Genomic DNA, 10,242 nt, shown 5'->3' with positions numbered 1-10,242 from the left:
TGAAAGCCAAGTTTATAGCACTAGCATTAGGACTCTTAGCAAGTTTTTGCAAGAACTTTATAACTTCAGAGATGTGACAATCATCAAAGTCCAAACCATTATAATCTAAAGTAATGGGATCATCATCCCCAATGTTGGAAAAAATTTCAGCAGTTTTATCACAGGCAGTTTCAGCAGTTTTAGCAGTTTCAGGCTGTTTTGCAAGCTTTGCATTAGGAGTAGAAACATTGCCAACACCAATTATTTTACCATTGATAGTAGGAGGTGCAGCAACATGTGAATCATTAACATTACTAGTGGTGGTAATAGTCCAAACTTTAGCTACATTATTCTCTTTAGCTAGTTTTTCATTTTCCTCTCTTTCACACCTAGCATGCAATTCGGCCATTAATCTTATATTCTCATTAATTGTAACTTGGATGGAATTTGCTGTAGTAACAATTTTATTTTCAATATCCTTATTAGGCATAACTTTCGATTTCAAAAGATCAACATTAGAGGCAAGACTATCTACCTTAGAAGCGAGAATATCAATTTTATTGAGTTTTTCCTCAACAGTTTTGTTAAAAGCAGTTTGTGTACTAATAAATTCTTTAAGCATAGCTTCAAGTCCAGGGGGTGTGTTCCTATTATTGTTGTAAGAATTCCCATATGAATTACCATAACTATTACCATTATTATAAGGATATGGCCTATAGTTATTACTAGAATTGTTCCGATAAGCATTGTTGTTGAAATTATTATTTTTAATGAAGTTTACATCAACATGTTCTTCTTGGGCAACCAATGAAGCTAACGGAACATTATTAGGATCAACATTAGTCCTATCATTCACAAGCATAGACATAATAGCATCAATCTTATCACTCAAGGAGGAGGTTTCTTCGACAGAATTCACCTTCTTACCTTGTGGAGCTCTTTCCGTGTGCCATTCAGAGTAATTAATCATCATATTGTCAAGAAGCTTTGTTGCTTCACCAAGAGTGAGGGACATAAAGGTACCTCCAGCAGCTGAATCCAATAGGTTCCGTGAAGAAAAATTCAGTCCCGCATAAAAGGTTTGGATGATCATCCAAGTAGTCAGTCCATGGGTTGGGCAAATTTTTACCAAAGATTTCATTCTTTCCCAAGCTTGTGCAACATGCTCAATATCCAATTGTTTAAAATTCATTATGCTACTTCTCAAAGATATAATTTTAGCAGGGGGATAATATATACCAATAAAAGCATCCTTGCATTTAGTCCATGAATCAATACTATTCTTAGGCAGAGATAGCAACCAATCTTTAGCTCTTCCTCTTAATGAGAAATGAAACAATTTTAATTTTATAATGTCACCATCTACATCTTTATACTTTTGCATTTCACACAATTCAACAAAATTATTGAGATGGGCAGCAACATCATCGAACTAACACCGGAAAATTGCTCTCTCATAACAAGATTCAAGTAAAGCAGGTTTAATTTCAAAGAATTCTGCTGTAGTAGCAGGTGGAGCAATAGGTGTGCATAAGAAATCATTATTGTTTGTGGTTGTGAAGTCGCACAACTTAGTATTTTCAGGAGTGGCCATTTTAGCAGTAGTAAATAAAGCAAACTAGATAAAATAAATGCAAGTAACTAATTTTTTTGTGTTTTTGATATAGAGTGCAAGGCAGTAAATAAAGTAAAACTAGCAACTAATTTTTTTGTGTTTTGATATAATGCAGCAAACAAAGTAGTAAATAAAATAAAGCAAGACAAAAACAAAGTAAAGAGATTGGATTGTGGACACTCCCCTTGCAGCGTGTCTTGATCTCCCCGGCAACGGCGCCCGAAAAAATGCTTGATTGCGCGTAGTTAACACGTCCGTTGGGAACCCCAAGAGGAAGGTGTGATGCGTACAACGGAAAGTTTTCCCTCAGTAAGAAACCAAGGTTTATCGAACCAGTAGGAACCAAGAAGCACGTTGAAGGTTGATGGCGGCGGGATGTAGTGCGGCGCAACACCAGGGATTCCGGCGCCAACGTGGAACCTGCACAACACAACCAAAGTACTTTGCCCCAACAAAACAGTGAGGTTGTCAATCTCACCGGCTTGTTGTAACAAAGGATTAGATGTATAGTGTGGATGATGATTGTTTGCAGAAAACAGTAGAACAAGTATTGCGATGAGATTGTATTCGATGTAAAATAATAGACCGGGGTCCACAGTTCACTAGAGGTGTCTCTCCCATAAGATAAATAGCATGTTGGGTGAACAAATTACAGTCGGGAAATTGACAAATAGAGAGGGCATGACCATGCACATACATGATATGATGAGTATAGTGAGATTTAATTGGGCATTACGACAAAGTACATAGACCGCTATCCGGCATGCATGTATGCCTAAAAAGTCCACCTTCAGGTTATCATCCGAACCCCTTCCAGTATTAAGTTGTAAACAATGTACAATTGCATTAAGTATGGTGCGTAATGTAATCAATAACTACATCCTCGGACATAGCATCAATGTTTTATCCCTAGTGGCAACAAGACATCCACAACCTTAGAACTTTCCATCACTGTCCCGGATTTAATGGAGGCATGAACCCACTATCGAGCATAAATACTCCCTCTTGGAGTTAAGAGCAAAAACTTGGCTAGAGCCTCTACTAATAACGGAGAGCATGCAAGATCATAAACAACACATAGGTAATAGATTGATAATCAACATAACATAGTATTCTCTATCCATCGGATCCCGACAAACACAACATATAACATTACAGATAGATGATCTTGATCATGTTAGGCAGCTCACAAGATCCGACAATGAAGCACATGAGGATAAGACAACCATCTAGGTATTGCTATGGACCCATAGTCCAGGGGTGAACTACTCACTCATCACTCCGGAGGCGACCATGGCGGTGAAGAGTCCTCCGGGAGATGATTCCCCTCTCCGGCAGGGTGCCGGAGGCGATCTCCTGAATCCCCCGAGATGGGATTGGCGGCGGCGGAGTCTCTGGAAGGTTTTCCGTATCGTGGCTCTCGGTACTGGGGGTTTCGTGACGAAGACTATATGTAGGCGGAAGGGCAGGTCAAAGGGCGTCACGGGGGCCCCACACAGCAGGCCGGCGCGGCCAAGGCTTGGGCCGCGCCGCCCTAGTGTGGCGCCACCTCTTGGCCCCACTTCGTAAGTCCTCCGGTCTTCTGGAAGCTTCGTGGAAAAATAGGCCCCTGGGCGTTGATTTCGTCCAATTCCGGGAATATTTCCTTACTAGGATTTCTGAAACCAAAAACAGCAGAAAACAGCAACTGGCTCTTCGGCATCTCGTTAATAGGTTAGTGCCGGAAAATGCATAAATATGACATAAAGTATGCATAAAACATGTAGATATCATCAATAATGTGGCATGGACCATAAGAAATTATCGATACGTCGGAGACATATCAAAGGGCCAAGTTGAAGATGAAGAGGACGAGGAAGAGGATGAGGGCGAGGAGATGGATGATGATGAGGAGGAGAACGACGAGGAAGACGATGATGATGATGATGAGGATGACGAGTGATTCACCTTGGGACGTTAGTATGCTTCTTCTCCCTTTTTGGTGTTACGATGCCAAAGGGGGAGAAGTTGGTCTATTAGGACGGGAATTTGCATGGGGATGCCAAGGGCTTGGTGCTTCATTTTGGTTTTTCGGCCTTGGCATCATATTTTATCTCTAGTTATTCGGAACTTACTCGGAACTTATTTCGTATGCTACTCTATTTGTGGATCTCCCGATCCCCCGGTTTGTATTAAGACTTATTCGTGGTAGCCTATATTGGTCTTCATTATCTATCTCATGTTGGCTACACCAATTCTATGGAGGTACTTATTGTGAGTTTGGGTTTTCTCAAAGCAAAGGTATGAAAAATTCGCCCAAATCTCCTATATGATCTTGTGTTACCTCCATAGTGTGCATATGCTATTCATCTTGTCAAATATCCGTGTTGCATATGTGCATGGTTTGTACAATCTAGGGAGAGTCGTTTCTCCAGGATGCGTGCATTTGTATACAAATGCATATTTCAAATATGCACGCATCTAGGGGGAGCTCCGCCTACTTCTTACAAATCAAGAACCTTATCATAATATCTTATGCTATGTTGCAAATTCTTGTGTTGTCATCAAACACCAAAAAGGGGGGATTGAAAGAGCAAGATCTATATCCCATGTTTTGTCTGTTTGATGACAACACTTGAATAATTCTAACCGTACACAAAGATTATCTTTGATGGATTTGTAGGTGTACGGTGCCCTCGCTGAACACAATATGATTGGAAGACTGAAGCGTAGATCTTAGGTTTTCTGGTTTTGTGTGTGTGTCGCGAGGTGACATGGTAGGAGAGGAAAAGAGGAAAAAGCAGTTTCAGCCAAGCCGGTACTACCGGTACCAGGAGCGGTAGTACCGCTACCCTACTGGTACCACTCTGCAGTACCGCTCTGGAGATTGCACTGAAAATATCCCACAAAACGAAGTACGGTACCCTTGCGGTACCTCGAGCGGTAGTACCGCTCTAGAGCGGTAGTACGGCCTCGGTACCGCTTAGGTACCGTAACTTAAGTTACGGCAGTACCGCTCTGGTACCGCCTTGGTATCGCTTGGTATCCAGTAAGCTCTGGAGGCCATTGCGGTACCTCGAGCGGTACCTCAAGCGGTAGTACCGCTATGCGTCCACGTGGACAAGTTCTGTGGGGATTTCGAATCCAGAGCGGTAGTACCGCTTCCAGAAATGGTAGTACCGCTTAGGCAGAAACTGCACATAACGGTTGGATTTGGGGAGCCCTATATAAAGGGCCCTTCTTCCCTAGCTCATTTTTAACTCTTCTCTCTCTCTCTCTCTCCTCCAATGTTGTTGAGCTCAAACTTAGTGGATCTCCCTCCCTACCCAATCAATCTTGCTCATACTTTGAGGAGTGGTGGACGAGACCCCGATCTATCGTTCTACCGATAGAAATTTCATCAATTCGTGGTAGTCCTTAGTGGATCTTGGTGGTAGAGTTCCTATGGTGGAATCTTGGAAGAAGTGCACCTATGGAGGCTAGCTTGGTGTTGTGCTAGCCCCATAGGTTGTTGGGAGCCTCCTTGTGGTGTGGAGCTCGCCCCAACCTTGTGAAGGAATCAACGCCTCGACCGGTGCCATAGTGGAGAAGGGGAGCACCTTTGTGGAGCTCTCTCGAGGAAGAAGGTGAGGCCTTCCTTCGTGGTGTGGCCGCCTAGCCTCTTGTGTGAGGCTAGCACCTCCTCAACGCAGACGTACTCCCTTTTGTGGGAGGAACTACGGGAAACAAACCTCGCCTTGTCTCCGTGCCCTCCGGTTGTCCCGCTCCTTACTCTTACTATCTTGTTTGTTTCCTTTGCTTGTTGCACTTGTCTATGATCATAGTAGGAACACCGCCATCGCTAAAGCTATCACCTTTACCTTCCGTTGCACTAAAAATCGAAAAGGATTAAAACTTGACGTAGCGTCCATTCACCCCCCCTCTTGATCGCTACGATCCATTCACTAGTGCTCAACATATTGCTTTGTAGAAATAAATAGTTTTGACCAGAAAGATGGAGAGAAATTGCCTGAAGCTTGGGCAAGGTTTTGCTCTCTTCTTAGAGCTCGGCCTGGACATGATTTGGAAAAGCATGACTTACTTGATATATTTTATAGTGGACTAACCATTGAGTCTAGGGCATTCCTGGATAGTTGTGCTGGTTGTGTTTTCAGGAAAAGAACTCCAGATGAAGCTGAAGAATTAATGGCTAGAATAAGCCAAAATCATGATGATTGGACTACACCTGAACCAACCCCAACACCAATATTGAAGAAGAGGGGTATGATTGAATTAAGTGATGAAGATATGAGGGAAGCCAAGAAATCTCTTAAAGAGAAAGGTATTAAATCTGAAGATGTGAAGAATTTACCCCCATAGAAGATTTATGTAAGATAACTCCCCCTTCATCCACGATTGAGGTACACTCTCTTCAACGCTTTGATAAAGAAGATATTCCTTACTCAAAACCTCCTGATCAATATTTAGATGAGTTTGATAATTATGTTGTTAAGCAAGATAATTTTAATATGAGAGTAGATAATCAATTAATGGAAAATTCTCAAGCTATTAGTAAATTGCATGATATTGTGGAGAGAACCTCCAATGATGTAAAGATGTTTGTTAAAAAATTTCATATGGTTCAAACTCAAATTGATCAACTCACTAAAGTGCAAAATGACTTGTTATAAAATACTTCTAAAGAAAAACATGCTTATGAAGTAACAAGTAGAGGTGGTGTTTCTACTCAGGATCCTCTATATCCTGAGGGACATCCCAAAAGAGTTGAAAAGACTCTCAACGAACTAAAGAAACTAGTGCTCCTTCTAAGAAAAAGAAGAAGAAACATAAAACTATTGTAGAATCTTCTGAGCCTGTTAATGATCCTAATAGTATTTCTATTTCTGATGCTAAAACTGAAAGTGGTAATGAATATGATAAAGATAATGATAAGAATGATGTTTCTGATAAAGAAGAGGTTGAAGATGAACCTGAAAAGCATGCTAAAAATAAAAGGTATACTAAATAAGATTTCATTGCTAAGAAACATGGTAATGAAAGAGAACCTTGGGTTCAAAAGCAAATGCCTTTTCCTGTTAAGAAACTAAAATCAAAGGAGGAAGAACACTATAACAAATTTTGTGATTGGATGAAACCTTTGTTCTTATAAATTCCTTTGACTGATGCTATTAAATTGCCTCCTTATTCAAAGTATATGAAAGATATTGTCTCTAACAAAAGGAAAATTCCTAATGAGGAGATTTCCACTATGCTTGCTAATTACTCTTTCAATGGCAAGGTTCCAAAGAAGCTGGGAGACCCAGGTATACCGACTATCCCTTGTTCCATCAAGAATAATTATGTTAGAACTGCTCTATGTGATTTGGAAGCAGGAGTTAGTGTTATGCCTTTTTCTCTTTACAAGAGACTTTATTTAAATAAGTTGATACCAACTGATATATCTTTGCAAATGGCTGATAAATCTACTGCTGTTCCTGTTGGTATATGTGAGGATGTTCCTGTTCAAGTTGCTAATAATTGATTAATATTAACTGATTTTGTTGTGTTGGAAATGCCTGAAGATGATAATATGTCTATTATTCTTGGAAGACCTTTTCTTAACACTGCAGGGGCTGTTATTGATTGCAATAAAGGAAAAGTTACTTTCAATGTTGATGACAAGGAGCATACTGTTTATTTTCCCAAGAGGACTGATAAAGTATACGGAGTTAATACAATTTCTAATTTGAGAACTATCAAAGTGGGAGTTATTGATTGTCCTATATATGAGCCTAAACAAGGATATCAAAATTTTATGATTCGGTCCATATCAATACAATATAAGGTAACATGATTGATTTGAGGTTTATTTCTTCTTATGTCATGTAAAATTTATTTGGTGGCAAGACTTGATCAACCTTGTTAACAAGTACATTTTAAAAGCATGGAAGAGCTAAACAACATTTCTTTCTTTCTCCACACTTGTTTTACTTTCTGTAATACTACTTGTTTGCAAGATACTTTAGTTGTTTAAAATTTTGAATATCTTTTTCTTCCCTGAAACGTGATTATTTTAACACCCAGAAATGTGCATTTTTCGAAGTTTTCAAAAATTTACAAAAATTATACCACTGGTCCTATTTTTAAATTTGCAACCTGGGAGTGCCTGAGGCTGACCAGTGGGGCACCCCAGGGGTGCACCCCATGTGCCGGCGCGACTAGCATGGGGGGCGCGCCGCCCTGTGGGGAGGGCCCCACCTGGCCCTCCACTCACTTATCCACCTACCACTCCACTCTCTTTCACGGGAAAACACACCACCATTGTTCAAACCCGAGTTTCTTGCTGTTCTTGCTAGAGATTTTCGATCTCCTTGCTCAACCCATCTTTGCTGCTGATATTTGGGGTATTTGTTCTCCGGTATGTGACTCCTACGATTATCCAAATAGAATTTTGTTTGGTTGAGTATATCTTGAGTATTTTGCTGCTGTAGGTGACATGATAAGTGAGTTTGCATGCTTGTTCTAAGTTGTAAAAATTAGTTTTGATGCATGTTTAGTACTCTATCAAGTTCCTATAGTAGTTTCCCTCATTTATATGTCTCAAAATCAACTTTTATAATGATTGTTGAAAAATTTAAGAAAATGGAGTGGAATAGACACCAACTCAGCCAACATGAATTGGAGGTGCATGAAGTTATGAAAGTCCACCGTGAAGAGGGGGTATTCCCCTCCTACTACCCATGCACCGATTTCATGAAGAGTGCAGGAATTTTTCAGGATGTTCAAAATCTAATTTCTAATGCAGGGTTAGAAGATTTTGTTGTTGGTGAACCTTACCAATATGCAAAACTAATCATGTCAGTGGTGCAGGATTTTGAATTCCATTGGTCCCAACCTAACCCCATGGTTCGATATAAAATCTACAATAAAACTATCAACTTGCCCTTTGATGATTTTTGTGTAGCTATTAAAGTGCCACAGTGGGGATCATGTGAGAAGATTAGGGGGCTTCCACGGCAACTCTTGAATCTATACGAGATGATCTGTCAAGGGAGAGGATTCTCGGATGAGAGTGGTAAAATTCGTAGTATTCAACTCCCATCTATTCGCTATTTTGCTTACTTTATCACCAAGTGCGTTCTTGCTAGAAAGAATGCGAATAAGTTATCCATCCATGACTTGGTTTTCCTAGCTACTGCATTGCAACGTGATATAACTTATAATTTGGGTGCTTTGATAGCTTTTAGGCTTGCTACTAACCGTGATAAAGGAGGAATTTGTGGAGGTCTCATTGCCTCTCGTTTGCTAGCTATACATGGTGTAGAACCTCACTCTCTTGATGTTCAGCTCTCTATAGAGAAACTTGATATTGTTTCCATGATAAAACATGACTTTGTTTCTAATTGGTCTAATTTGGATAATCTGTCCTATGAGATAACCTTTTTCAAGAAAAAGTGGAGAGTAACTAAATCTGAAAGGCTAGTTGGATTGCCTGCACCTGCTTTGTTTAACCTTGATTCCAGGGAAAGTTGGTCGGTCACAGAAGATGAACTTGATGCATACATAGAGAGGAGCGGCCATCATGCAGGGGACGGCATGGAGGAGGCCGAGGAACCCCTCGACTTGTCATCCGACGCAGCAAGTTCTTCACATCAGCATTTTGGGCATGTGGAGCCTTCATCCTCTTCTTCTGACATGGATCTTATTACGACCACGCCATGAATGATCCACCGGCGTGGAACCCTGACCCTCGCTGGGGTTAATCTCCACTTAGGCCAAAAGCCTAAGCTTGGGGGGAGGTATGCCGACATCACTCATTCATTGCATATTACAATTGCCGGTCATTTGTATATACTTGTTTCGCTTCTTTTGGTTGTTTCTCTTTTGGTTATTTTTATTTTAGTAGGTTATTATTTTAGTTTTTGAAGGTTGTTACTACTGTAGTAGCCTTTACTTTTACTTTTTTATTTGATTTATGTGCCGATGGTTGCCTCTAATATGAGGAAGATGATATTTGGGGAAGTGCTGTCTAAAAAACAGATTCTGGACTGATACTAAACAAATTCCTAAAAATATCCAGAATGTTATTTTGAGCAGCCAATTGTTGTGCATGTTCCCCAGGTTATTATATAACTTTCATTAGTTGAGCACTTTTCGAGTTGAACAGCGGAAGATTTTCAAAAAAAAAAAAATTACTGTACTGCTGTCAAGTTTGGCGGATTTCTGCCACTTTGTGTTTATGTGACTCTTTTAGTTTTCATTCTCTTGTTTTTGTTTTGTTTCTTTTCTAAAACACAAAAAGACCAAAAATATTTATGTTGTTTCTCTTTATCATTTGTTTATTTGGTTTCTTGTCCTTATTTTGCTTTATTTACTATCGTTGGTTTGCTATGAGAAAATCCAAAAAAGATTTTACTTTTGTTCTTGTTTCCAATTCGAAAACACCAAAAATATTTGTTGTTCTTCTTCGGTTTTGTAAAGTTTATTATGGAGTTCAGTGGTGTCCGGTGGTTGGAGCTTGGTTTTCATTTCATATTATTCAAGCTACACAAGTGAAAGGCAATAATGACGATCTATGACAACTCGACTGTGGTGAGAGGCTGGTATGAACTCTATTTGTTTTCATTTTTGTACATATACTCATCCATGTGAGCATGCTTAGTTGGTTCATCTTAGGTATATGTCATTTA

Source organism: Lolium rigidum, chromosome 7 (genome assembly GCF_022539505.1).
Source record: "Lolium rigidum isolate FL_2022 chromosome 7, APGP_CSIRO_Lrig_0.1, whole genome shotgun sequence".
NCBI lineage: Eukaryota > Viridiplantae > Streptophyta > Magnoliopsida > Poales > Poaceae > Lolium > Lolium rigidum.
Note: the sequence above shows the minus strand (reverse complement) of the source record.